Source organism: Mus pahari, chromosome 18, assembly GCF_900095145.1.
Source record: "Mus pahari chromosome 18, PAHARI_EIJ_v1.1, whole genome shotgun sequence".
NCBI lineage: Eukaryota > Metazoa > Chordata > Mammalia > Rodentia > Muridae > Mus > Mus pahari.
In genome coordinates this window covers 30,497,067-30,523,636 of record NC_034607.1, presented here as the reverse complement: position 1 = coordinate 30,523,636, position 26,570 = coordinate 30,497,067, and the positions used below count along the sequence as shown (strand labels likewise).

Here is a 26,570-nt window from a genome sequence, read left to right as displayed (position 1 = left end):
GTGTGTGTGTGATGGTATATAGTAGTGTGTGGTGGTGGTGTGTGATGGTATGTAGTAGTGTGTGGTGGTGTGTGTGATGGTATGTAGTAGTGTGTGGTGGTGTGTAGTGGTGTGTGGTGGTGGTGTGTGATATGTGATGTGTGATGATGGGTGTGTTCACAGGAGGATCCTCAAAGATCTTGTAGAACAGGAACCACAGATCTGAGGTAGTGAAAGCCCTAGGTTCATTTCATACCTGTTGGGTTCCTGAGCCCCGTGAACATTAACAGAGCTTTTACTTTGGGTCTTCAAAGTATAAAACTCTAGGTGTTTGTAAGCCCTTGGGTGATTCGGCTATAACTGTCCAATACTTGGGAGCTTTCAGGGTAGAGATCTCCTTCCCACAATCTTTGGTTCCTGTTTGTCAAATCTGTTGTCATTCTTACATGGTTTTGTCCCTCTGTCTGGAGTTAACATGGAAGATTGTTTCTTAACATTCCAAAGCTCCATTTTGGCAGAGTTCCACCTGTGAATATGTTTGGGGAATACTGACTTAATCATGATTAAATCAATTTATTCTGTTTTTAAAGGCAAAAGATTTTTATATTAGCATCTTCAAGTCAAGGAGAAAAATTAAGTGACTGTCTAGAGAAAGTAGTGAACATACTGAGTTGAAATGGAAATTATTGAATCAAAGGATAAATAAAGCCATTGATTATTCATATGAACTACATTATCCTTCATAAACCAGAGATCATCTCCAGATATTTTAAGATGTCCTCATGTATCAGGGATGAAGTTGAATAGTTGGTGATATGATTACATATTAAGATATTTTATTATAAATTACTTCCCTTTATCTTTTTAAATTAAAATTAATGCATTATATAGTTTATTCAAAATATACATGTAGCTAGGTTATTAGCATCTGCAAATTTTATTTCAGGATGTTAAGAAGGGCTTGAGCTGACAGATTAATACCCACTGCTGGAAAAGAGTGATCTGTTAGATTCCAACCTGGCACATAAAAAGGAGTCAGTAGGAAGAAAAGAAAATCATCTTCAGTGGAAGAGTCGAAAAATCTTGAAGAAATACCAAACATGCTGCAACCATCTTAACTCTCCAAATCCCTCACAGAAACAAAGACATTATATTTTGACTGCTTTGATTTTTTTTAATGTAATTTTTTCCCTTAAGCTTTTGAAAACTAATTACATCATTGGATGTTGAATTTATTTCTTTGCATTAATCAAAGTTGTGCTCCAGGAGTCCTGACAGATCATAAATAGAAGAAGCATTTAAAGCCCTGAGGCTGCTTAGTGTTTACGAATACCCCACACTTCCATCAGCTCGAGTAATGAGCATGTTGATTAGGCTCTTCAAACAAGCGACTTCTGATTGAATACATTGTCTTGCCAAGTGAAGGACAGACAGAGATCCGGAAGAAATCCCAATGTAATCACGGTAGTTCACACTCTAGGCTATTAAGCAATTCGTCTGGAAGTTAAATTTCTGTATGGTTCTTTGGACCACCAGCTTCACAGTATATAATATTTGGGTGAAATCCACGATGTAGATACCATCGGGCTGTCGCAGGGAAATGGGCAAAGATGAATGGTAGGGGCAAAAAAACAAGGACAACAGTATGTATGAGTACCCACCAACCGCTGTGCGATAAATTCCCCTCAAAACTGTCTTAAAACAGCAGTCGGGGTCAGGAAGGGCACAGAGAGGCAATCCTGCTGTGTCAGTGGGACTATTCAGGGGCGTCCAGCTGGAGGATGAGCGGGTTTGGGAAGTTCATAGTGATTTCTTTCAGAGGCCCAACTTCTTGTCAAGGCTTAGACAAGTTCCTTGTTCCTCCATTGCTCTATTTTCTACAGAGTAATTGGGCTGTAAATATGGTGGGCCAAGGCTCGGAGTGTTTGCAAGATGTAAAGTGCTATCATCTATTTTCTTGCTCTGGAAACTAGTGATGCACTGTCTCTCTTGTATCCTATTGGCTAACACAGCAACGGGTTCAGAGGGAACAAGAACGGGTCTCACCTTTGAAAGGGGAAGGATGTGAAGAATCTGTGGCTATCTCTAGCTGGCTGGACCAGATTTAGAACAGAAAAAGAAGAAAGGTGATGGAGAACACTGAACTTTTCAAAAATGAAAACTGCAATGTTCATGTAGGTAAGAGATGGAGGGAGAGGGGCCACTTCAAGATAAATGCAGAATTGGAAGGGCCCTGCTTCTGTGGTTCTGAGGAAGCCAAAAGATTTAAAGTTACAATGTTATATAACTTTAATAGTTTATCAAATATAGTATATTTTTATATACTTAATATATATTTAATATGTTACTTATATACTTATATGTTTAATAATATATTAAATATAATATAATATTATATATACTTACATATTTAATAGTATATTTAATATAATGTATATAATATTTATATGTAATGATATTGTTAAATACAGTATATTTAATAAGCTATTTAGTAAACTGTTAAATATACCATATTTAATCATTTATTAACTAGTATAGCACAACCATGCTAGGTAATGCAAAAAGAAAACTGTAGTAGGCTAATACTTTCAGAGTGAAGAAGGAACCAAACAGATGAAATAGTAAATATTCCCACCTGGTTTTCAAAATTGAATTTCTGAAGTCCATTTCATCCAAAAGAGAGAATCAGGTTGAGCAAGCGAAATTCGCAGTTTTCCTTGATCCCAAATCTAAGGAATCTTAGAGGTTATTAAAAAAAAAAAAAAAAACAACCAAAACCCCAGAACAGAAAGCATAGCAGGAAGGCATGAGTGCTCCCTGGGAAACTGGAGGATGCTATTCCACAAGCACAGAGCCACATGTTTAGAAGAAGGTGTTCTCACGGATAGAATAGCCAGGACATTGCAGGGCAGGCTCTCAATGCTGGCCTGCAGGAGCTGGGGTGAAAACGGATCCCTTTTATCTGGGTACTAGGAGGCTTTTCATGTCCGCAGGAAAATAATAGATTTCCTCCATCTGAATAATTTGTGTCCTCTTTCCAAATGAAAAGAGAAAGGGGGTTCAATTTTATGACTTTTGGATGGAGATGGGAAGGGTTCTGGATTCTCTGTTTGTGTTATACATGAAATGGGTCTAGAAGTCAGATACCCGAAGGGTCTCTAAGACTATGGCTTCTCGTATGTAAATTATTTCCCCTACCACGGCTCCTGAGCGCTAAGCAAGAGCTTTACCAATTGGGCTGCTCCACCAGCCCTTGGATGTACATTCTTTGGAGCTGACCTAGGTGTTCTCAGGACACTTAACACTGGGGAAGAGAAGAGGGCGTTTTCATTCTTTTGGATCAGAGCCATTAGTCCCAGCATTAGGTGAGACAGATCTAACGGCGACAGAGCTAATCCTTATGGAACCGGAAGATGTTTCAACAGGAGGTGGTAGCCAGTGTTCTTGACACATGCGATGGTTATATATCCCTATCTCTGCACAGGGCCTCTGTGCAAAGGTGCTTAAAATCCAGAGCAGGTTTGTTACATTATCATGGTGTAACAGTGTTTTCCTATAGTATAACTGTAGTCTTCTCCTCCTGTGCATCCCCCCCCCCCAAAAAAAAAACTCTGAGACTGAATTATTATGAATAATTGCCTAGACCAAAAGTTTTGGCTTCTGCCCCCAGTAGCTCATAATTTCTCCTGTTTCTTCTAATCTATGAGGGCCACATGGCTGGTTACCTCTCCTCAGGTTTAAGTGACCATCTCCTCCTCCGAGTTTTAGCCAAATCTCCTGCCTCCCCTCTTCCGCCTCCACCTCCGCCTCCCTCACCCCTCCCCCACTCGTTCCATCTCCTATTTCCTGTCTCAGCTCATTGGTCATAGTCTTTTTTTATTCACAAGTAAGGCTTCCATAAAGTAAATAATAGGTTCTCTGTACCTATAGCCTCAGTTGGCAAGAAAAGCATTCGTCTGGGAAGTATAGGCATTGGTGCTTTTTAAATATTTTTAAATCCTTCAAAATTAACATATTTACCTGGGGACTATACATGAAGGTTTGATGGAAACTCCCATTTCATACTAGTCCCTGCTGGTGAACAGCTTCAGGAATAGATCCCTGGATTTTTCAAGTAGAAATATATCTATTCCCCAAGTTCAGTCTATATTATAGATGGAACTAGAGTTATCTTTTCAGAAGGGGACTGTTAACTGTTACAGTAACCTTGAGCAGGTCTCTGCTGAGTTCCACTAGGGAGAGCTCATTTCTCCTGGTCAAAAATCTGCCCTTGTCCTCAAGTGGAGGCCTAACATCCAACCTTCTCAAAGTACAAAGGTTAATCCAGTTGGGCCTGTTGGACATCTGTGCAGGGCCCACTCTCCCAAGTGCCACAGTCAGTGATGGGGCAGAGCTGGATAGATCTCCTGCTCTCATGACCCCGGGGCCAGCCCTCCCCGTTATTACAGGTCACGGTGAGGGGGAGGGGAAAGGGCATCACAATGCACCCACACCATCTCACGGCAGACAAGTGCCCTCACCCTTGGGGCTGGTTCACCTGCAACCCCTCTACCAGGGCCAGCTCTACTGTGCTGTCCAGGCGAGGGGCAGGACCAGCTCTTCCAAGAGGCAGCTGGTGAGGGGCAAGGGCTAGTTCTTCTGAGCTCATATCCCTGTGGCAATTTCCCGACTGCCAGAGGCAGTGAGGGATATGGGATGGCATCCCCTCTGCACCCACGCCACCCTGTGGCAGATGAATGGCCGCCATGTCAACTCGCTCACACTCTTGCCTGCGGGCAGCTCAACCACACCCCCCACCACCAGGGCCAGCTCTCCTTGCTGACTGGGCGAGGCACAGGGCCGATTCTCCTGAGACCCACCAGCAATGAGAGATGGAGCCAGCTCTCCAGAGCAAAACATCCAGTGAGGAACGGGCCCGTTCTCTCTGGCTCCCTGGCACCTCCTGAAACTTTCCCATGTTCTCAGTGCTCATCGTGGTCAGGGCTCTAGACCCAGCACAGGGGACAGCGGCAAATAGGGATCTTCTCTCTATGCTGTATGGTCTCTCCATAGATGTCCTGCCTGCAGAAATCGGCTTTGAACAGATCTTCGCCAGTTTCACTAATCCCCTCACTGTGAGAGTGAAGGGGGTGGTTAGCGGCAAGGGGTAGGATTTTCCCCTTTATCCCTATATACTTTAGCTCCTACTCTTGCCAGAAAGGACGAGGCTAAGTCCCCAAGCTTAGACCTATGTTACTAAATTTCAAAGTCTGGGCCTTTAAGTAGGCAGAACAGGACCTAACATCTTTTGTGGTAACATCAAGAGAGTCTCTCAAATCCCAAAAAGATGTCGTCATCCTTCCTAGTATAGCCAACATCTGATCTTTGTGAGTTTCATAACTAATTACAGATGCAGCTGGGGTTTTTCCACTACATTCTTCGAGATACTCCCTCTCAACTTTTTAGCAAGTGATGTCATCACTAAGGGCCTCCAGGGAGCAAAGGGATTTCATGTGTCTTGAGTCTGTGTCCAGATTACAATGGTGTATATCAATCACATTACAGTACTTGAAAATATGTGACTCATTATTTTCTTTGGACCACTGAAGTGCAGCATTTAAAAAGTCCAAATTAAAATTTTTGGTTTATTTCCCAGACTAGAGCTCATTACATCCAGAGTTTTATGAGTTCTTTCAGAGAGATAAGACCCAACTTCATTCCACTCATAAGAAGAAAAATAACCACTGTAGATACCCTGTGGCTTCTATCTCTTGTAGCAAGTTTCCTGTCTCCAAATTCCTAAGAATTGAGAGGACAAATAAACAGAGGACCTTGGGTGGAAAGGGGGGACTATCAGGGCAGAATGGGGAACTTACTTCACCAGACAACTGAAAAATAAAAATAAAAAAGACAGATAGAAACAAAATCTCCCAAATAGTGTTTGATGTTTTCATACGTAAGACAAATATAAAGAACATGTTAGTGGCATATATCACAAATCAGTTTAAGGCATTATTGACACAGGCACTTGACTGCAGTAAGAACATGGTCGAACAATATGCACTTATAATGAGGAAATGTCATCTTTTTTTTTTTTTTTTTTTTTTTTTTTGAGACAGGGTTTCTCTGTGTAGCCCTGGCTGTCCTGGAACTTACTCTGTAGACCAGGCTGGCCTCGAACTCAGAAATCTGCCTGCCTCTGCCTCCCGAGTGCTGGGATTAAAGGCATGCGCCACCATGCCCGGCTGGAAATGTCATCTTTTGTGCTGTCCACCAAATCCTCTAAAGAGATTCCCGTGAAAAGGGGAGGGATCCCCAAATGGCATAATCAAGGTGGGACCAAAAAAAAAAAAAATCACGGCAGGACAAGTCACAGTGTTTAAGAGGGGTTAGCGTGCTTGGCCTTGATCTGAACAAAATAACACGAATGAAACTTCCCAGCAAATATTTCTGGAGTACACTGAGGCCAACTGTTTGGTTGGACAATATGCTAGCCAAGTGTTGCACTAGAACATGGGACGGGTACACGGATCTGAATCTAGTGAGACAAACTAGACAGAGTTTGGTGCAAGGTTTAAGTATCAGAAGTAAAACCTCGATTAGTCTCCACCGTTGTTGAGTTTTCAAACTATCAGTCAACTCCTAAAAATGGTCATGGTTTTTTAGATTTAACATTAAGTTTATTTCTTTCTTTATTTGTGTGCGTGTGTCGGACGCGTGCTAGTGTGTGGGAGGTCAGAGGACAGTTTATGACAGTCTGCTTTTCTCCCTCCATAGCATGGATCCTGGGAATTGAACTCTGGCCAGCTGCTTTGGCAGCGAGTGTTTTCGCCCACAGAGCCTGAAGCAGCTTTCATTCTGGTGCCTGCACCCCGCTTCCCCTCCACACCAGAGCAGACGAGGATCTGAAGAGTTGTAGCGTCCACCCAGAAGAGGATTCTCCGGAAGCTTGTTGGACCAGCTTCTGGAGCTGTGATTTGGGTCAACCATGATGAAAGCAAGCTGGAGCGGTCCTCAGAGGCTATAAATCAGGGCCAACCATACCTGCAGTAGGGGAGTGCGGTATCAGAGCGCGCTTTCTGTGGTCAGTAGAGAGCCTGTTCTCTTAGCTTCCTTGTCATGATCAGCTGAGCCGCATTGTGCTGCTCACCGAGGTAAGGCTCCTGTGGCACTCCCGGCTCAGCTGAGTATGTTGACAGGGGAGGGCTAGGGGTGTACCTCACAGCCTTTTTCCATGAGAGAATTGGAAAGCACTTTGAGAATAGATTTAGTGTCGTTGAACATTTCTGGGCTTGCTGCCGGTAGCATTTACAGAAACTGCGCAGGGATAGAACAACCTCACTCTCAATTATCCCGCTGAGATGACTGAAGGGAACGATCCAAATTTCCCATCACAACTCGGGTACAACGAAGGTTGATAGGATACTGGATCCTAGGTGCCAGAAACCTTGGTCTCCCTGTTGGGGCCCTCCCCTGCTTTTGTATCCCTTCTAAGCTCTCTCCAAGTCCTCCCAACTGCCTCTCCAACCTGCCCAACCTAGTCTCACTGACTCTCACCCTTCATTACTGCCACAACCCGCCCCTCCCCATCTCCAGAGCTTCCTCCATTCCTTTCCTGTCTTCTCACAACAATGCCCAGAAATCTCCTGTTGCTCTTGCAAAGCCTCCACATGGTGGCTCACAACTGCCTGTGATTCCAGTTCCAAGGAACCCACATTCTCTCCTGTCCTCCGGGCGTGTACATGGTACACAGAAAATAGATAGATCCAAATCACTCTTTTAATTTTGAAATGGAAAAAAGTTGCGATAGTTGGCGTCTTAATTACTTTTCTATTGCTGCAGTAACACACCATCACCAAGGCCATGTATAAACAAAGCATCTAATTTTCGCTTACACTTTCAGAAGATTGGAGTCCATGACCATCACGGCAGGGAGCAAAGCTGCAGGCAGACAGACAGACATGGTGCTGGGGTAGTAGCTGAGCTCTTATATCTTGATCCACGAAATATGAAATAGAGAGCCAAGAGTGTGGAATTTTGAAATCCCAAAGCCCGCCCTCCTTAACACACCTCTTCCAACAAGGCCACACCTTCTAATTCTTCCCAAATAGTTCTACTGACATATGAGCCTATTGGGTCCACTCTCATTCAAGGCATCACAGTAGGGACTGAATCTATAGCCTCTATACATATCAGCAAGTGCTCTACCACTGATTCATACATACCCTTTACCTTCTTTCTACATGTTATGTTGTGATGGAGCTTAGCTAACGTGTATAGGCTGTCCTTGAATGTAATCTGGGCCTTAGCAGGATTTGAACTTGAGATCCTCCTGTCTTAATCTCCTGAGTAGCTTGGATTATAGATTTGTGCGACTAGACTCACCTATTGTGTCCCACCCTCTGTGTCTAGTAAGAACTACCATATAACAAGTACTCAGTAAATATTTACTAACTGGAATGGAGTCCGTACAGGAAGGATCGACATCCTGGCTCAAATCCCTAACTATAAGCTATAAAGTTTAGAGTTCTGGCTATGGTGTAGACTGTTGTGCAGCTTTACAGTGTCTGCATTTCCTCTGGTTTAAGCCACCCACGAGAGACACTTTGCTATTATAGGAACTTTCTGTCCCCGCAGTGTAACTATTTCTCCTGGATTGAAGCATTGCCTCCTGGAGTTCTGAGGGAGGCACTTAAGACTTAGGAAGCTTAAGAAACTTGCAAGATTCACAAGGCCCTTCGTCAAGGTCATGTGAGCAGTGAACTATTGCTGGGAAGAAGAGTGGAGGCTTCTGTAAGTTGGGCAAGAAGCTCCGTGGATGCAGTTACTCTCCAGTGGGCTTTTCAGTGATGCAGCCACCCTTGGGTCCCCTGTGCTCTTCTATCTAAGCCTTTACCCTCGTTTCTTGAAAGGAATTTGATAAATTCATAGATTCACCAAGGTCGACTTGGGTGGAGTTTTTCTTTGGTGTGTTACTGGTGCCACTATCTATGGTTAAAAGACACTTTTCGGCTGTCTCTAGGAAATGATGTTACATCCTCTGCCCAAGTGCTATTATAATACAGGCCCAGTTCATATCTGACCCAGAATATCAGCAGTCTGATTCAGCCTCGCCAGCCCATGGCAGGGGACAGGATGATGTGGCAAACCATTTATGTGTGTGTGAGAGAACCTGCCAGAAACTATCTAGGAAAGGCTATGGCGAGCAAGTGAGTTTTGTGGAGATGGCCCACGATTTTGTGTGGCTGCAATGGGTGCACTTTAAGATCCAAGATCCTCAGAGACTCCATCTCAGGAATGCATCTTACCACTAATATGCCTTTCCTGTCACTATTACATAGTCTAGTGAGTCCTGGGCATCAGCCCACCTTACTAGACAAATTTCCTGCAGATCAACGTGACGGAGAATTTTCATGAATTACTGCTAGATGAATTAATTATAGCATCCCTGATTTGATGCAAGTAATTATAAGACATTTTAAGGAGATGGTTCTATTGTTTTCCCAGAAAGATGTAATAAAGAATCAAGAATAAAATGTGTCCTCTCCTCATAGAATATTAAGTAGAGGCTGCACAATAAGGAATAATAGAAATAGGCTTGGGACAGATTTGTGATCAAGGGAAAACATTCATTCTAGGTCAGGTCTGAGAATGAAACCACATGCGTACACTATGATAAAGCAAGGCCATGTCAAACTGTTGCTTTGAACTTATAGGATGAAACACTGCTTTGAACTTACTACTGACATCCTTCTTTAAGGATGTACCCAAGCCATTTCCAACTTCTAGCATTACCAAATTACCATCATATCCTCTCTTCTAACCCAACCTGCTGTGTCCATGTCAGACCTGGAACTCACTGAAGACCACAGACTGAGATATCGTTGCAAAACTATAAATAAAATAAAACACCAAGCCAGTATTTTCTCTCCCAGACCTGCCAGTCCTGGAGGAATGCTTACTGATGAGAACCACCCAGATGAAGCCTGGGATGCAGAATTCAAAAGAACAATCATAAACACTATCAAAGAACTCAAGGAGGGCTGGAGAGATGGCTCAGTGGTTAGGGGCACTGACTGCTCTTCCAGAGGTCCTGAGTTCAAATCCCAGCAACCACATGGTGGCTCACATCCATCTGTAATGGGATCCGATAGGATTCTTCTGGTGTGTCTGAGGGCAGTGATGGTGCACTCACACACATAAAATATATAAAATCTTTAAAAAAAAGAATTCAAGGAGATTAAAGAAGACTCAAAGAAACAGTTCAGTTAAAGAAAGGAGAAAGAATTAAAGGAGAATGGATACCTATGGGATGGAGAAGAAAACACAAACATAAAAGTGATAGACACGTAGAAAATTCAGGACTGAAGAATGGAATTCAATGAGGACCCAGAGATATTCAAGAGTAGTCAAGTAGTAATGGAGATGGAATAAAAAACCCCAATAACTAAGTTAAAAAAAAAAACAAAAACAGACTCAAATCAAGCCTTCAAGCAGAATGACTCACACAGAAAACAGAGTGTTAGGAGTCCACGATAAAGGATACAAGATACAGGCCAAATAAACACAGAATATGAAAAAAAAATTAAAACACAGAAAAGGAGCACACAGAGAATGTGGGACACCGTGAAAAAAACAAAAAAAAAGAAAACAAAAACAACAACAACAAAAAAAAAAACAGACCTTTGAATTACAGTCATAGGGTGAAGGAGGAGAAGAATCACAAGTCAGTGGCATAGACCAGATCTTCAATAAAACCACAGAAGTAATCTTCCCCAAACTAGGGAAAGACACACCAATGGAGATCCAGGAAGCACACAGAACAGCAACTAGACAAATGAAAGTACAAAATCCTCATGGCCTATCAGGGTTAAAACATTAAGTATGCAAAGCAAAGAAAGTGTATTGAAAGCTGTAAGAGAAGAATGCAAGTCACATACAAGGGAAAACGCCTCAGATTAAGAGCTCATTTCTCAATGGAAACTTTGAAAGCCAGAAGAGCCTGGAGCAACGCATTTCCAAAGACTAGGATGTCCAGCTGAGACTAATATACTTGACAAACTATTTACCATAATTGAATAGGACATGCAAACATTTCAACAATATAAACAGCCTAAAATGTTTGTGCCCAACAAAGCGAACCTAAGGAAAACACAGAAGACAGTAGTTCCAGCTGAAGAGCAAAATGAGCAGAGACTGTGGAGAGAAACATGAAGCCATAATCATTAAAACTGAAAATATCACGGAGAACACAAAACACCGTGAAAAAAATCAATAATGTGATGACTGCAATTACACACACATTTTAATAATAACATCAAGTATCAATATCCTCAATTCTCTAATCAAAAGACTCAGGCTGATTGACACAAACATAAACATTACTACAGACACCAAAGAAATTCAGACTACTTATTGTTAAGGGAATATTTTAAAAACCTGTACTCCATTAAGTAGGAAAACCTAAAAGAATGGATGAATCTTTTAATTCAGCCAAGTTGCCATTTTAGACCTAAAAGAAATCAACACCCTAAATAGATAAACTCCAAATGAGACGATTAAAAAGTAAATAAAAATCATTCCAGCTTAAAACAAACAAAAATAAGTAAAACAAAAGAACAGCTTAAGAAGGATTGGCTGTAAATCATCTTTGAAAGTCTAGTGGAATTCTGTTGTCCACTAGACTTTCAAGGACTATTTATAGCCAATCCTTCTTTAACTGTCTTAAACTTAGAAACAGAAGGAGTACTCCCAAACTCCTATGAAGTCAGTATCAGTCTACTATCAAACTCAAGTAAGGACACAAGACATAAAACCACAGACCAATACCCCACAATGAATATAGACTCAAAAATAGTCAATACAGCCTTGCAAATAGAATGCGCGCATACTCAAAAATTTTATACACCACAACCAAGTTGGCTTTATCCTTAGAATGTGGGGGTCACTAGACATGTGTAAGTCAATGTGGTAATAAACCATATAAATGGACTTGAAGACAAAAATCAAATCAGCTCAGTATCTGCAGAAGAAACCTTTGACACAATTCAATATATCTTCATGGTAAAGGTCCTAAAAAATATGGAGCTAGGGGGAATGTGCCTCAGCATAATAAAAGCCATAGCCAACATCATCCTAAATGGAGAAAAGCTTGAAGCAATCTCACTTAAGACAGGAGGTTAAAAGGGGAGACTTCTTTTTAACATTGTTCTCAAAGTATGAGCTAGAATAATAAGGCAAGAGAAGGAAATTAAAGGGTTACAAATAGGGAAAGAAGTCAAATTATCCCTATTTACAGATTGCTTGATATTAGAGATTCCAAAAATACTCTCAGAAAACATTAGTAACAAACCCAAAAAATCAGCAATGTGGCAGGATACACAATTAATTCTCACAAATCAATAGCTTTTCTGTAACCACCAATAAATATACAGAATAGGCGATCATGAGCACACTCCCCCTCACGATAGCCTCAGAGAAAATAAAATATCCAGGAATAAACCCAATCAAGGAAACAAGGGCCCCCTACAATGAAAATTTTTAACTGTTGAAGAGAAAGACAGACACTAAAAAATGGAAAAACATCCCACGTGTATAGATTAGAAGAATTAACATTGTGAAAATGTCCATTTTACCAAAAAATATTTACAGGCTTAATGCAATTCCAATCAAAAATTCCCATCTCACTCTTCACAGAAATAGAAAAATGCTTCGTGAAATATTAAAAAAGCAATCCACGCTACCGCTGTAATGGCACGGCACCAACGGACAGGCCAGCCTGTTCTCAGCCCAGCAGACTCTGACTTAGAGTTCCGAAATCTCTCTACCTGGTTTGCTAAGTTCCCATGGCGGGACACTGCCACACACACCCCATGGTTCCAAATTCCCACTGCTAGCTGGGGTGTACTTCTCGAAAAACCTATGTTCTGCCACTGTACCTTTCTCTAGAACCGAGTTGAGTCCTCTGGGTGAAGGAAAACACCACACAATCTTAGTTTAGAATCAGCAGGTAACACAACCATTGGGCACCGCAGCAACTAGCATTCTAATGTGTAAGCTATTCTAAGTTCTCTGGTAATGGATCCCAGTGGATCCACCACCTGAATGGAGGGCCTCCCTACCTACGCTGTGCCCTTCATCATCTCTCCCATCCAAGGAAGTACCTTTCTCCCGCCTCCCCTCTTCCTCTCTCCAACCCAGAAGTCACGCCTACTCCTCACCCAGTGATTGGTCCCCTGAAATCTTTATTCATTAGCAGAAGGTTCTGCCACAGAAAAATATATTCTAAAATTCATATGGAACCACAAAAGACCCTAATAGCAAAGCCAATCCTGAGAAGGAGGAGGGGAAAAAACTAACTAGAAAATGAAAATGTAGTTCACCCTCCCACCAGGGAGGCTGACTGGAGAAACAAACCATTCTTAATAGGCTGCATGTCCAGCAGTAGGTGGCAACAGAAAACAAACTCTGTGGCAGCTTTAGAGGTTCCTTGTCTCATGATGTAATGTCAGGGCATTTCATGTATTTTAAAAAAATTATATATATGGCAAGAAGCCACGAGAACACCACCAGAAGTTCTTTGGTGCATTTCTCTCTACAAAGTCATGAGAAATGACGATCAGCAAAGAGTGGCAAGGCGAACCAATACCACCCACTGTCTGTTGGGTTATAGTTATACTTTTTCAAATATCATATTTTCTCTCAAGCATCTGCTCCAGCAAAATATCGCATGTCCCTTTCAAACAGCTTCCAGAAAGACACCACGTGTCTGTTCTCAACAAAGCATCTCCCCATGTGTCTGCTTTAGTAAAAACATCCTCTCATAAGACGGTTTCCAGAAAAACACCACATGATACCACCAAAAATTTCCACTTCACAAAACAGACAGGTAGACTGAGGGAGCAAAATTGAAGACCCAATCATGAGCACTTGCGACTTCAGCTGCTTAATATCTGGCAAAGATGCCAAAAACATATGTTTTGGAAATTAAGACATCTTCTAGTATTGCTGGGAAACCTGGGTATTCTCACACAGAAGAATAAAATTCGACCCTGTATCTGTCACCTTGGACAACGAACTCTAAATGGCTCAAAGACCTAACCCTGAAACAATAAAGATGATAGAAGAAAACAAGCAGTGCCCTACATGATATTGGTGTAGGAAAATGCTTTCAGAACTTGACTCCATTTGCCCAGGAATTAAGACCAATAATTGACTAGGTGGACAGTCAACTGGGTAGTGAGGAAGCTCACAGAATGGGAGAAAATCTGTGCCAGCTCTATCTCTGTCTAGGTCAGAGTTACCATTACTGTGATGTAACCGCCTAACCAAAGCAGCTTGGAGAGGAAAGAGTTTATTTATTCGGCTTACCCTTCCATATCACTGATCATCATCCAAGGAAGTCAGGACAGGAACTCAAACAGGGCAGGAACCTGGAGGCAGGAGCGGATGCAGAGGCCATGGAGCAGTGCTGCTTACTGGCTTGTTCCTTATGGTTGGCTCAGCCTATTTCCTTATAGAAGCCAGGATCACCAGAAGACTGGGATGGCGCCACCCACAACGGTCTGGGCCCTCCTCCAATGCCCCACCGGCTTGCCTACAGCCCAGTCTTATGGAGACATTTTCTCAGCAGAGACCCCCCTCCTCTCTGATGACCCTTATCTTGGGTCACATTGATATAAAACGAGCCAAGACAGTGGACCCCTTGTCAACATGACACCCAAACCCCTCACTTTTCAATTAGAACCTTTCCCTTCTCATTTATCTCAAGATGGCACGTGAATAGCGATATCACATTATACATATAAATAACGTTTTTAAAGTCCCATAGTTCTTACAGATTCCAAACTCATTAAAACTCAAGTCTCTTGAAAATAGCCAATCTCTTTAAAAATTCCAAAATCTCTTTTAAACATTCAGAGTAATTCAGCTGTGGCTCCTATAAAAAAAAAAAAATCAAAATTAAATCATAAAGTACCTTCTCACTTGGAGACAGAAGAACCAGGGCATGGTTTGGAACAAAGCAAAACTAAACTCCAACAGTATACATCAACATTAAATGCCTGGGAATCACTCACCATTTTCTGGACCCTTCCAAAGAGCTTGGGTCACTCTTCCCTCTGTAGCGTACATGGCTTTCTTCTAGGCTCCCACTGACTTCATTCCACTGCTGCTGCTGTTCATGGTGGCCATCCCCTGGCACTGGCATCTCCAAAAATGACAGGGTCTTCTGCAACTGGGCTGCACTTTCACCAATAGGCTCTCCTCATGGTGCCAAGCGTTGACTCCTCTGCATGACCCCTTCAGTCCTGGGCCTTCAACTGCCATTGAGGCTGCACTGCCACCAGCGATTCTGTGTGATGACACTCAGCAAACCCTCCCCAGAAGATTTTGAGTCGGTGATGCTGGTCTCTTCTTAATCACCACTAATGTCTCCGTTTCAGCGGACCAGCACTAAGGATCCTGGCAGAACAGAAGGTTTCACTTTTGTAGTTCTGATATCTAGTTAACCACAGCTGATTCTTTAATCCCAGCTGACCAGCACCACAGACTCCTAATTCAAAATAACAAATGGTCCCAATAGAGTCTTTAAACTTTTCTCTGAAACTTCACAAGCCAGGCCTCCATTATCTGTGTTGCCCTCAACATTCTTATCTTCCGAGCACCTCACTGAGCATTCAACAGTCAATGCCTTTTCTAGCCCCAAATTGCAAAGCCCTTCCACAATCCTCCCCCAAAACAACATTGTCAGGTCTGTCCCAGCAGACCTGTGTGTGCCCCACTATCCTGGTGCCAAGTTGTCTTAGGGTTTCTATCAGTATGATAAAATACCATGAACAAGGCAACTGGGGGAGGAAAGGGTTTGTTCAGCTTACACTTCCACATCAAAGTTCATCGTCGTAGGAATTCAGGACGACAACTTAAGCAGGACAGGAACAAGCTCAGAGCTGACGCAGAGGCCATGGAGGAATGCTGCTTACTGGTTTGCTCTGCATGGCTTTTTCAGTTTGTTTTCTTATAGAATCCAGAACCGCCAGACCAAGGACGGCACTACCCATAATGGGCTGGGCCCTCCCCAATGCATCACTAATTAAGTGAATGTCCTCCAGGCTTGTCTGCAGCCAGATCTTAAGGAGGCATTTCCTCTCTAGTGACTCTAGTTTGTATCAAGCTGACATAAAGCAAGCCCGTATAGCCTCTGACAGAGGGTTATATCCAGAATATAGTGAGAACTCAAGAAACATACAATCATAGTAATCGTAATATCTATTCAAAAAATAGGTCTTGGGAGTTGAAGAGAGAAATATTTCAAAACATATTCATCATCCCTAGCAATTTGGGAAATGCAACTCAAAGGTGCTTTGATGTAAGGAAAAATGAACCACGAACTCTGCATGTTAATAAATGGATCCAGAAAAGATCATAATTAGTTTTCCAGACCTAGAAAAACAAACATTACATTCTCTCTCTTCTCTCTTCTCTCTCTCTCTTCTCTCTCTCTCTCTCTCTCTCTCTCTCTCTCTCTCTCTCTCTCTCACACACACACACACACACACACACACACACACACCTAGGGATTTTAACTCTACATCCTCAGACAGTGAGACCCCTAACTAAATGCTTTCTTCGTAAACTGCCTCTTGTGATGTTTTGTCACAGCAATAGAAAAGCAACTAAGACTCCCCATCAAGAAAACTTCTCTTTGTAACAGATAGAAACCATTACAAAAAAACCCACAACCAATCAAAATGCAGGACTGTAGAGTCCAGTCCCGATAGATACATCTACAAAAAAACCTCTTGCATCTAAGGCCCAGGGAACATTACAATCTGAGCTGAAAGAGAGTTGGGAGCCTGCCAGGCAGTGGTGGCGCATGCCTTTAATCCCAGCGCTTGGGAGGCAGGGGCAGAGGCAGGCAGATTTCTGAGTTCGAGGCCAGCCTGGTCTACAGAGTGAGTTCAGGCAACTAAAGAATACTCAGAGTGGAAAAAAAAAAAAAACTTCTTTATTTTAAGTAACATTAATTAAGTAACATTATACAGACCAAGCGAGTAATATTTAGGAATATATATGTATGTACATTATATATACATATCATAAAAATTAATGAGAAAGGAGGCTATGAATCTGAGAGAAGGTAGAATTACATATGTGGGAGGGTTTGAAGGGAGGAAAAGGAACAGAAAATGGTATAACTTTATGATAATATTATGAATAAAGGAAATAATTTAAAAGGTGAATGAAGATTAAAATAACCATTATGCATGTAGCACCACCTAACGAAAGAGCCAATATGCTGCCAGCAAATGAGATTAATTCAATGTATTCCTCCCAGGTGCCTTCACACCTTCCCTGCAGTGTAACCATTATATTGATCTAATGTTTATCAGTCTTGTATTTCTTTATAATCACATTATCTACATCTACTTTGAGTCGATAGTGATTGTCTTAGTTTGCTTCTATTGCGGTGATAAAGACCGCGACCAAAGTTAACGCAGTGCGGAAAGGCTCATTTCATTGCACTGCTTAGAGACTACCCTTAAGGAAAGTCGAGGCAGGAACCACAGCATAGGCCATGGAGGAGTGCTCCTTTCTGGTCCGCTCAGTTCGCTTTCTTATATACATCAGCACCACCCGCCCAGCACAGCCCCGCCCACACGGGATGGTCCCTCCCACATCAATCATCGGTCAAGCAAACGCCCCAGACTTGCCTACAGGCAATCTGATAGAGGCATTTTTTTCTCAGATGACTCTGGCTTGTACCTAGTTGATTAAAATCCACTCAAGACAGTGGTGCATTCCATGTTCTAAATTATATGGAGTATTTCATCGCATTAAACCCCTCTAGACTTTGCTTTATTCTATACTTCTGCACACATCCTTCATCGGTTCTATTCGCATACTATGGATGCTGTTTGTGGACTCGTTCATTTTCCTTACAGCTTTTCATTAAAAACTTTCCCCTAAATAACACAGTATTAAAAACCCAGTTGGATATACGTTAAGAAATTAGACACTGAGCCCTACACAGACCCATACGCCACCACTCTCATTTCAACCCCAAAGGCATTATATTTTGTACCTGAAAACAACAAGCAATATTTGTGTTTTAAAAATAGCTTTACACAACATTTTTCCCCCCAGCAAATGGAGAAATGCTGAAGGTCTGGGCTTTAACTGACCCGACTTCAGGGCTCCTCCGCAGCCATGCAAATCTCTACAGCATCTGATACCAGGGAGTAGGGGGCCTGTGGGCGTCACCCTCTCTCCAGCGTTCTCTCTCTTCGTGTCAGAAGCCTGTGGATTTACGGCGTTTTCCAGGGAGACTGTGCACTTTGAAAGTTGTTTATTTTACCTTCCGCGGCGCGTTTAGGTGTCACGGGGGAGATGGCCAAGATGGCTAATCTGCCAACTTTCTGGAAGTAACACTCTTAAAAGTACTCTACATATTCTATGTATGAGAAACAGTCATTTCCCACGAGAGCTTCACAATCAGAATAGCTGACGTTCTCATAAAACATCTGCTTCGGCTTCTTTGGGAGCACGACAATTTAATCGGAACAACTCATTGTGTTTCGATGTTAAGTTTTATATGATAGTCTTCGGTTTCATGAATTTATTTATTGTGTGTGTGTGTGTGTGTGTGTGTGTGGTTTTAAAATAGAGAATGACAGCATATGCTTAATAGTTTCAAAAAAGAGAAACAGCTAGGATGTTTCCCCCTCATTAGAACACAGACGGGAAAGGCAGTTTTTGCTTGCAGGGAAGCAGCAAGATGCTGAAGAGATGAAGGGGTGGGGCTGCGGAATCAGCCCTGAATGGGTTAGGTCAGACTTAGGAAGAAGGGATAATTCGGAATTGGTTAACTAGTACAGACATGAGGAGGTCTGGTTGTAGTAAAGTAGGGTTTTACTGTGCTGGCACACGCCACTAGAACCTTGCGAGTTGCCTAGTCTTATATCAACCTGACATAAACTAAAGTTATCCGAGAGGAGAGAACCTCAGTTGAGAAATAAAGCCAGGCTGTGGACAAGCCTGGGAGAGATTTTTCTTAACTAACCATTCATTTGGGAGGGACCAACCTTCTGGGGGGTGGGGCCACTTCCGGACTGGTCATTCTGGGTGCTGTTAGAAAGCAGACCGAGCCGGCTATGAGGAGTAAGCCAGTGGAGGATGCAGTGAGCAGCAGACTGCCTGTGAGTTGAATGGGCCTCAGTATGTGTTTCCCAAGCCCCTTCCCTGAACGGTCTTCGTGGCCACAGCTCTGTGGGTTAACATCTGCATACAGCTGCCATTTCCTGCCCACGTACATCTAGTCATTGGGCAATCCTAGCATTTCATTAACACTATTAACAGTATTAACATTAATACAAAGTCCTCAAGTTATTCAACTTGATATATTCTCTATATTTTAAAAGTATTATTTTTAATCACATTTTTGCGTGTGTTGGGGGCTAGGCGGAAATGTGCACATATGACTGCAGTACCAAGGACGGCCAGAAGAGGGTGTCATATACCCGGGAGATGGAGTTACTAGTCCTTGTGAGCTGTCCAACGTGGGTACTAAGAACCAAATCAGGTCCTCTGGAAGAACAGTTTGTTCTCTTAACAACTGAACCCTTTCTCCAGCAGCCCCACCAAGTTCTTGCTGCAATTCTGGCTGATACAACTGTAAGGGTATTTTTGGTATAAGCTGAGGCTAAGAAAAGAAGGAAGGAATTATGCTGATGCAGTCAGCTATACTTTTTCAAAAAAACATTTACTTAGGCTGCAAAAGGAAAGAGAAATGGTAACGGATGCAGAATGGATGTGTGTGGGTGGATCCGTTACAAGACTTGGTCAGTCGCCCAGAAAAGACTAATAGTGTTTGTCATGAATTCGATGAGGACATTAGGAAGATTGCTCCCAGATTTCCCGCTTGTATAACAGGAAGAGGCAACATCTGCAACATGTAGAACACTGGAGAGAACGGAGGCTTCCAAGTGTAGGCGAATGCATAGTGAGTAGTCAGTCTAGCTTGGCTCAAAGGACGTTTGATATGAAAAGCCCCTGGGAAAAGCAAGATGAGGAATGTAGTCAGCTGGACTTATGAGTCTTGGAAGATAGGTTTGGAAGATGTAAGTTTCTGAGACATGGACAACAACAACACTTCAAAGAGAGGTTTAGGAATGGAACTTGAGCAACCCCATTGTTTTGTTACTGGACAGAGGAGAGGTATGAAAAGAAGTGTCAAAAATAAAAGGTCAGTGGGCCAGGCAGTGGTGGCACACACCTTTAATCCCAGCACTTGGGAGGCAGAGGCAGAGGCAGAGGCAGAGGCAGAGGCAGGCAGATTTCTGAGTTCAAGACCAGCTTGGTCTACAGAGTGAGTTCTAGGACAGCCAGGGTTATACAGAGAAACCATTTCTCAAAAAAACCAAAAGAAGAAGAAGAAGAGGAAGAAGAAGACGAAGAAGAAGAAGAAGAAGAAGAAGAAGAAGAAGAAGAAGAAGAAGAAGAAGAAGAAGAAGAAGAAGAAGAAGANAAGAAGAAGAAGAAGAAGAAGAAGAAGAAGAAGAAGAAGAAGAAGAAGAAGAAGAAGAAGAAGAAGAAAAGAAGAAGAAGAAGGAAAAGAAAGAAAGAAAGAAAGAAAGAAAGAAAGAAAGAAAGAAAGAAAGAAAGAGAGGAAGAAAGGAAGAAAAGGCGGAGAAAACACATAGAAGCCAGCTATTAACACAGTGCATTGTCTCGGGTAAAATATCTGACAGATAAGGAGTGTTTTTCCAACATGCACACTTGCCTCCCCTACTGATGACAACCCATATTTTCTCTGTGCTTTTCTTCACCAAAAGCAAAGCAGACATTCATTCATTCATTGCACAAATTATGTCAGGTTCATGTTGCTGTAATCAAACACATAACTGAAGCAATTTAAGGGAGGAGAGATTGATTTGGGCTCATGGTTCCAGGGGGATCACTGCATCACGGCGAGAAGGGCATGCGAGGGCTTGGATCATGGCGACAGGAGATTTTGCTTGCCACTTCTTATACCTCAGTGGATCAGGAAGGACATTGCTAGGGCCAGAACAAAAAGCAAGTATTACCTCCAGAGCTCTCCGGTGATCCACTTTTTAGCTGTCATAGGCCCAAGGGCTCCACAGCATCCCATAGTGCACTTGACTGAGGACAAAGAGTTTAAACAGCTGAGCCCGTGGGAACATTTCAGATTCAAACCGTAACACAGATACTTATGGTTATTAATGTAGAGTTATATGTGTTAGGAACACTGGCCAACACTGCACAAAGATCTTGTCCTTATGAAAGGGTTACTCTGGTAGGAAAAGATAAAACTGGCCTGAGCTGTTAAACACTTCTTAAAATAGACTTGTAAAGTAAACTCCCGGGCCATGAGGTGAGTTAAAAATCCCCACCAGTATCGGGACAGATGCCTTATAAACTCCCAATCTTGTGAAACTGGCTCTCAATCCTGACTCTCTGTCCATACCTCCGGCTCTGACCTCAGGCTCTGCCCTTCTGTATCTGTGGTTTGGGAGCAGTTCTACCTCCCTCTGCCATCGTTACATTTGCTGTGAATAAACAGGGCTCATCCACACATTAGCAGCGGTCACGAGGATCAGCTGTGATGGTTCACAGGAAGAAGTGATGGCACACTGCGGAGATTGAGCACACACGTCTGAGTAGTGTCCCTGGCCATGTCTAATGAAACCAGCACTTGGAGTTATTAGTTGGAGACAGTGGAGAGGAGAGATCTTGGAACAGGTACAGCCTTGTCTGCTGGGCATTTAGTGTGCTAGCTCACCTTTGTACCACTTTCCCTTACAGGATACATTGGGTAGCAATAACACCTCACTTACTGCATCATCGGGAAGGTGAGACCGGTGCATATAAAGCATTCAACACAGCACTCGGGCAATCAGCAAACACTAAGAAGCCATAAGCCAGGTGTGTTGAAGAAGTGGTATGCTATAGCCATAACTTGGCCTAAAACTCAAGAGCCATGGAGCAGGAGCAGGAGGCTCCAGATACTGTTTGTGTCTTTGGCATGGACTTGGGAGGGAGGGGAGAGCTGTTGATAATAGACACGGTTGTTTGAACACTCAGGGGAAAGATTAAAAACAGATAAGTGAGGAAGAGTCAATGCCTGAGACAGGTGATTTGGTATTTTACCAATAATGAATACTAAATTGTTCCAGTGCCATAGCTTAATATTTCTCTAGCTGGTGTGTGTGTGTGTGTGTGTGTGTGTGTGTGTGTGTGATCAGTAATTGTCATAGGATTTATCTTCCACTGGCCCACTGGTTCCAGGAGACATTGCTCCTAGAAACTGCGTTTTGTACAGCAACATCTTCCATCACTGCGATCGCGTTGGCTCCTGGGGGCTGGTGCCCTTACTCGAGGGTAGGATATGAGCGATGCCTTGTTTTGTTTCCCAAAGAGCCCAGATTATTTCTGTCTGCAGCTGTGACTGAGAACTGTCTTAGAAGAAAGCGAGACAGTTTCAGAATCCAAATCAGTGGTCATCCAAACCCTTTCGCTGGCAGCTGCTAGCTACACAGGGCGCATCAGCACACGGAATAATGCCTGAGCTTTTCTGTCACGTTACTAAAAGCTGACTTCAATTTCTTTTGCTCCCATTTAGCAAAAAGAAAGGAAAAAGAAGAAAAAAAATCTTTTGTTCTGTACATCCAACCAATATTTACTGAGCATGTGCTACAGGACAGCACAGTCTTTAGTGTGAAGGCTATGGTGACAAGCTTTATATGTGGTAAAGGGACTTGTGCCCTAGCAGTTGTTTAATGCACTGATTCATGTTTTATGTATTTCAAGTTCAAAGTACAATTTGTAACTGGTTAAAAATCAATTTGTGGATTTTTTTTTTTTTTTTTGGTTTTGAGAGATGAGCTCACTTTGTTGCCCAGGCTTAAATTATAATCCTCCTGCCCTAACAACTTAAATACTGGGTTTCAGGTATGTACCACTGAGCCTGAAAACTTATGGATTCTCTAGGTAAAATTGTCTTCTCAACTTTTTAATTGTAGTAAAATACATACAGCAACTAAAATCTTAGCATTTCTTTAACCTGAAGAGGTTAATCACACACAAGAAAATGCAAAGAGTAATAAACCCCACATCATAACAACAAAATAACAGGAATCAACAGTCAGGGCTCATTGACAGCTCTCAACACCCATAGCCTCCACTCCCCAGTTAGAAAGACACAGACTAACAGATTGAAATAAAAAATGGGATCCATCCTTCTGCTGCCTGCAAGAAACACATCTCATCATCAAGGGTAAACCTCACCTCAAGGTAAAGAAAAGGATGGTGTCTTAGCTAGGGTTTTATTGCTGGGAGGAAACATCAGGAACACAGCAATTCTTAGAAAGGCAAGCATTTCATTGGTGCTGCCTTACAGTTTCAGAGGTTTTGTCCATTACTGCTATGTGCCATGGTTGGACATGGTATCATGTGGAAGACGTGTTACTTGGTACTAGAAGAGAAGCTGAGAAGTCTACATCTTGATCCACAGGGAGCGGAAGGAGACTGTTTGCCACACTGGGTGTAGCTTAAGCGTGTAAGACCTCAAAGCCCACCTCCACAGTGACACACATCCTCCAACAAGTCCACACCTACTCCAACAAGGGCACAACTTCTAATGGTGTCACTCCCTGTAGCCAAGCATTCAAACCCATGAATCTATAGGGGTCATTCCTATTCAATCCAGCACAGACGGGAAAAGTCGATTCTAGGGAAAAGGATCCAAGAAGCATGGCTGGGTAGCCATTTTAATATTTGACAAAATAGACTTCAAACCAAGACTAGTCAGAGGAGATAAGAAAGGACAGTGCGTACTCATCAAAGGAAAAACCCACCAAGAGGACACTGCAGTTTTAAACATTAATGTACCAAACATAAAGTCATTCAAGGTCATAAAAGAAATATTACTCCAGTGAAATATCATGTGTTGACCATAACACAGTGATAATGGCTAACTTAAATACCCCACTCTTACCAATAAACAGGTAATCCTGACCAAAAAAAATCAAAGAAACAGAAAAATGATGGAATTACATAATTTCATTAAATGGACCTAGCAGATATTTACAGAATATTTCATTCAAACACAAAAGAATATTCTTTCTTCTCAGTGTTCATGTGACTTTCTCCAAAACTGACCTCATACTTGGACTCAAAGCAAGCCTCAACAGACATAATAAAGTGGAAATAACACACTACACCCCATCCTAATCTCACGACCATGAAATTTGCTGGATATCAACAACAGAAACAAGAGAAAGCGTGCAAGGTCACTAAAACCAAACAGCTCACTACTGAAAGAAAACCGGGACAAGAGAGAAGTCAAGGAGGACATTAACCATGTTTTCGAAATTAATGAAAATCAAAACATGAGCCGGGCAGTGGTGGCGCACGCCTTTAATCCCAGCACTCAGGAGGCAGGTGAATTTCTGAGTTCAAGGCCAGCCTGGTCTACAGAGCGAATTCCAGGACAGCCAGGGCTACACAGAGAAACCCTGTCTCAAAAAACCAAAATAGAAAAAAAAAAAAAAGAATGAAAGACATAATAAAAGCAGTTCTAAGTTCATAACACTACGAACCTACATTTAAAAAGAAGATCAGATCTTGTATTAGCAATTTAACAGCACACCTGAAAGCTACTGAAAGAAAGAAAGACAGAAAGAAAAGAAGAGAAAGAAAAAAAGAAAGAATACCCCAAAAGAGTAGACTGCAACAAATAATAAAACTTAGGCCTAAAATCAATGAAATAGAAACACCACCACCAATAACAACAAAAGCAGTATAAAATTGCAAAATATCAGTGAAAGGAAGAGTTGGTTTTTTTATTTTCGAGAGAAATCAATGAGATCAATAAACCCTCAGCTAAATTAGCTAAAATTAGATATGAGAAGGGGGCATCACAATGGACACCAGTGAAACCCAGGGAATCACAAGGACAAACTTTGAAAATCTGAACTCCTAGCCGGGCAGTGGTGGTGCACGCCTATAATCCCAGCACTTGAGAGGCAGAGGCAGGTGGATCTCTGAGGTTCGAGGCCAGCCTGGTCTACAGAGTGAGTTCCAGGATAGCCAGGGCTGCACAGAGAAACCCTGTCCAAAAAAAAAGAAAAAAAGAAAGAAAAAAAATCGGAACTCCAGCAAAGCAGAAAGCAACAACAAAAACAGAGGAATGTCTTGCTATATGCAATCTACCAATGTTCATTCAAGATCAGATAAGCAATTTAAACAGACCCATAATCCCCAGTGAAATTAAACGAGTATTTAAAAGACTCTCAACCCCCCCAAAACCCAGGGACAGATAGATTTAGCACAGCATTCTACCAGACCCTCAAAGAAATTTAATGCTAATACTCCTCAAATTAGTCCCTAAAATAGAAACTGGAGAAAAAGATTTTCTAATTCTATGAGGTCATTCTTCTTCTGATACCTAAAGCACACAACGGCCCAACAATAAAAAAGAAAACAACAGAGCAATATCCTTTATGAACATAGATGCAAAAATTCTCAGTGAAATACTTAGAAAATAAATTCAAGACTATATTAAAAAGATCATCCATCATGATCTAGTAGGTGTTATCTCAGAGAAGCAGGAACAGTCCAGAATATGTGACTCAATAAAGGTAACCCACCATCTAAACAGGGTGAGAGGGAAAAAAAAAAAAACCATGATTATTCATTACATGCAGAAAAGGCCTTTGACAAAAATCCAACACCATTTCATGATAAAAGTCCTGGAGAGACTAGGTGTATACGGGACATATGGTAACACAATAAAATCAATATACAGCAATCCTACAGTCAACATCAACCTAACCAGAGAGGAACCTAAAGCATTTCCACTTACATAAAAACCAAGACAATGTTATCCACTCTTTTCATATCTATTCAATATAATACTTGTAGTCTTAACTAGGGTGATATATAAGAGTCTTCCTAAAATAAAATATTTACATATATGATAGAAATCTAAATGGAGTCATCAAATCACAGAGGAAACAGGGCCTCAACTAGACATCTTTTGTCACCAAGTAAAACATTGTGTCGGGAATAGGCTACATTGAGGTGAGTCATTGGCCAATGGGATCCCATGGGAACCCCCAAATAGCTCAAGCAATTTTCAAGGTTGCTCTCCACAAACTAAAGTTAAGGCTCTGTTTCTAAAGAAAGTGTTTGCATATCTCATTGAACACAGAGAGGCTGAGCTACTGCCTGTGGAGAGCCTTCAACCCTACAGACTACTGGACGATAGTCTGCGTTCTACAGAGGAGAAAGGAAGCCATCCCTGCAGCCGTAAACACTGTGATCTATAAAAGGGATCTGCATATGAGATATGTTGGTATAATAGTGGCAGAAATGTTGTGGGATTAACCAGTCACCTTCTGATTTAAGGACCTACGAGATGGGACGCTTGCCTGACACTGCTCCAGTGGCCACAAACCTTAGACTGGATAGGCCATGGACCTAGGGGAAAACCAAGTATGACTGACTCCGAGTGACATTCTACAATACCAATAGATCAGTGCCTAGCTCAGATTTCTTTTTGCAGTAGCTTCCTCTTGCATTAGGTGTCAGGA

General features: G+C 42.1%; 1 pseudogene; it reads left to right on the top strand.

The window, feature by feature from the left end:
* Positions 1 to 26,570, top strand: part of LOC110335479 — a 39,297-nt pseudogene that overhangs the window by 795 nt on the left and 11,932 nt on the right.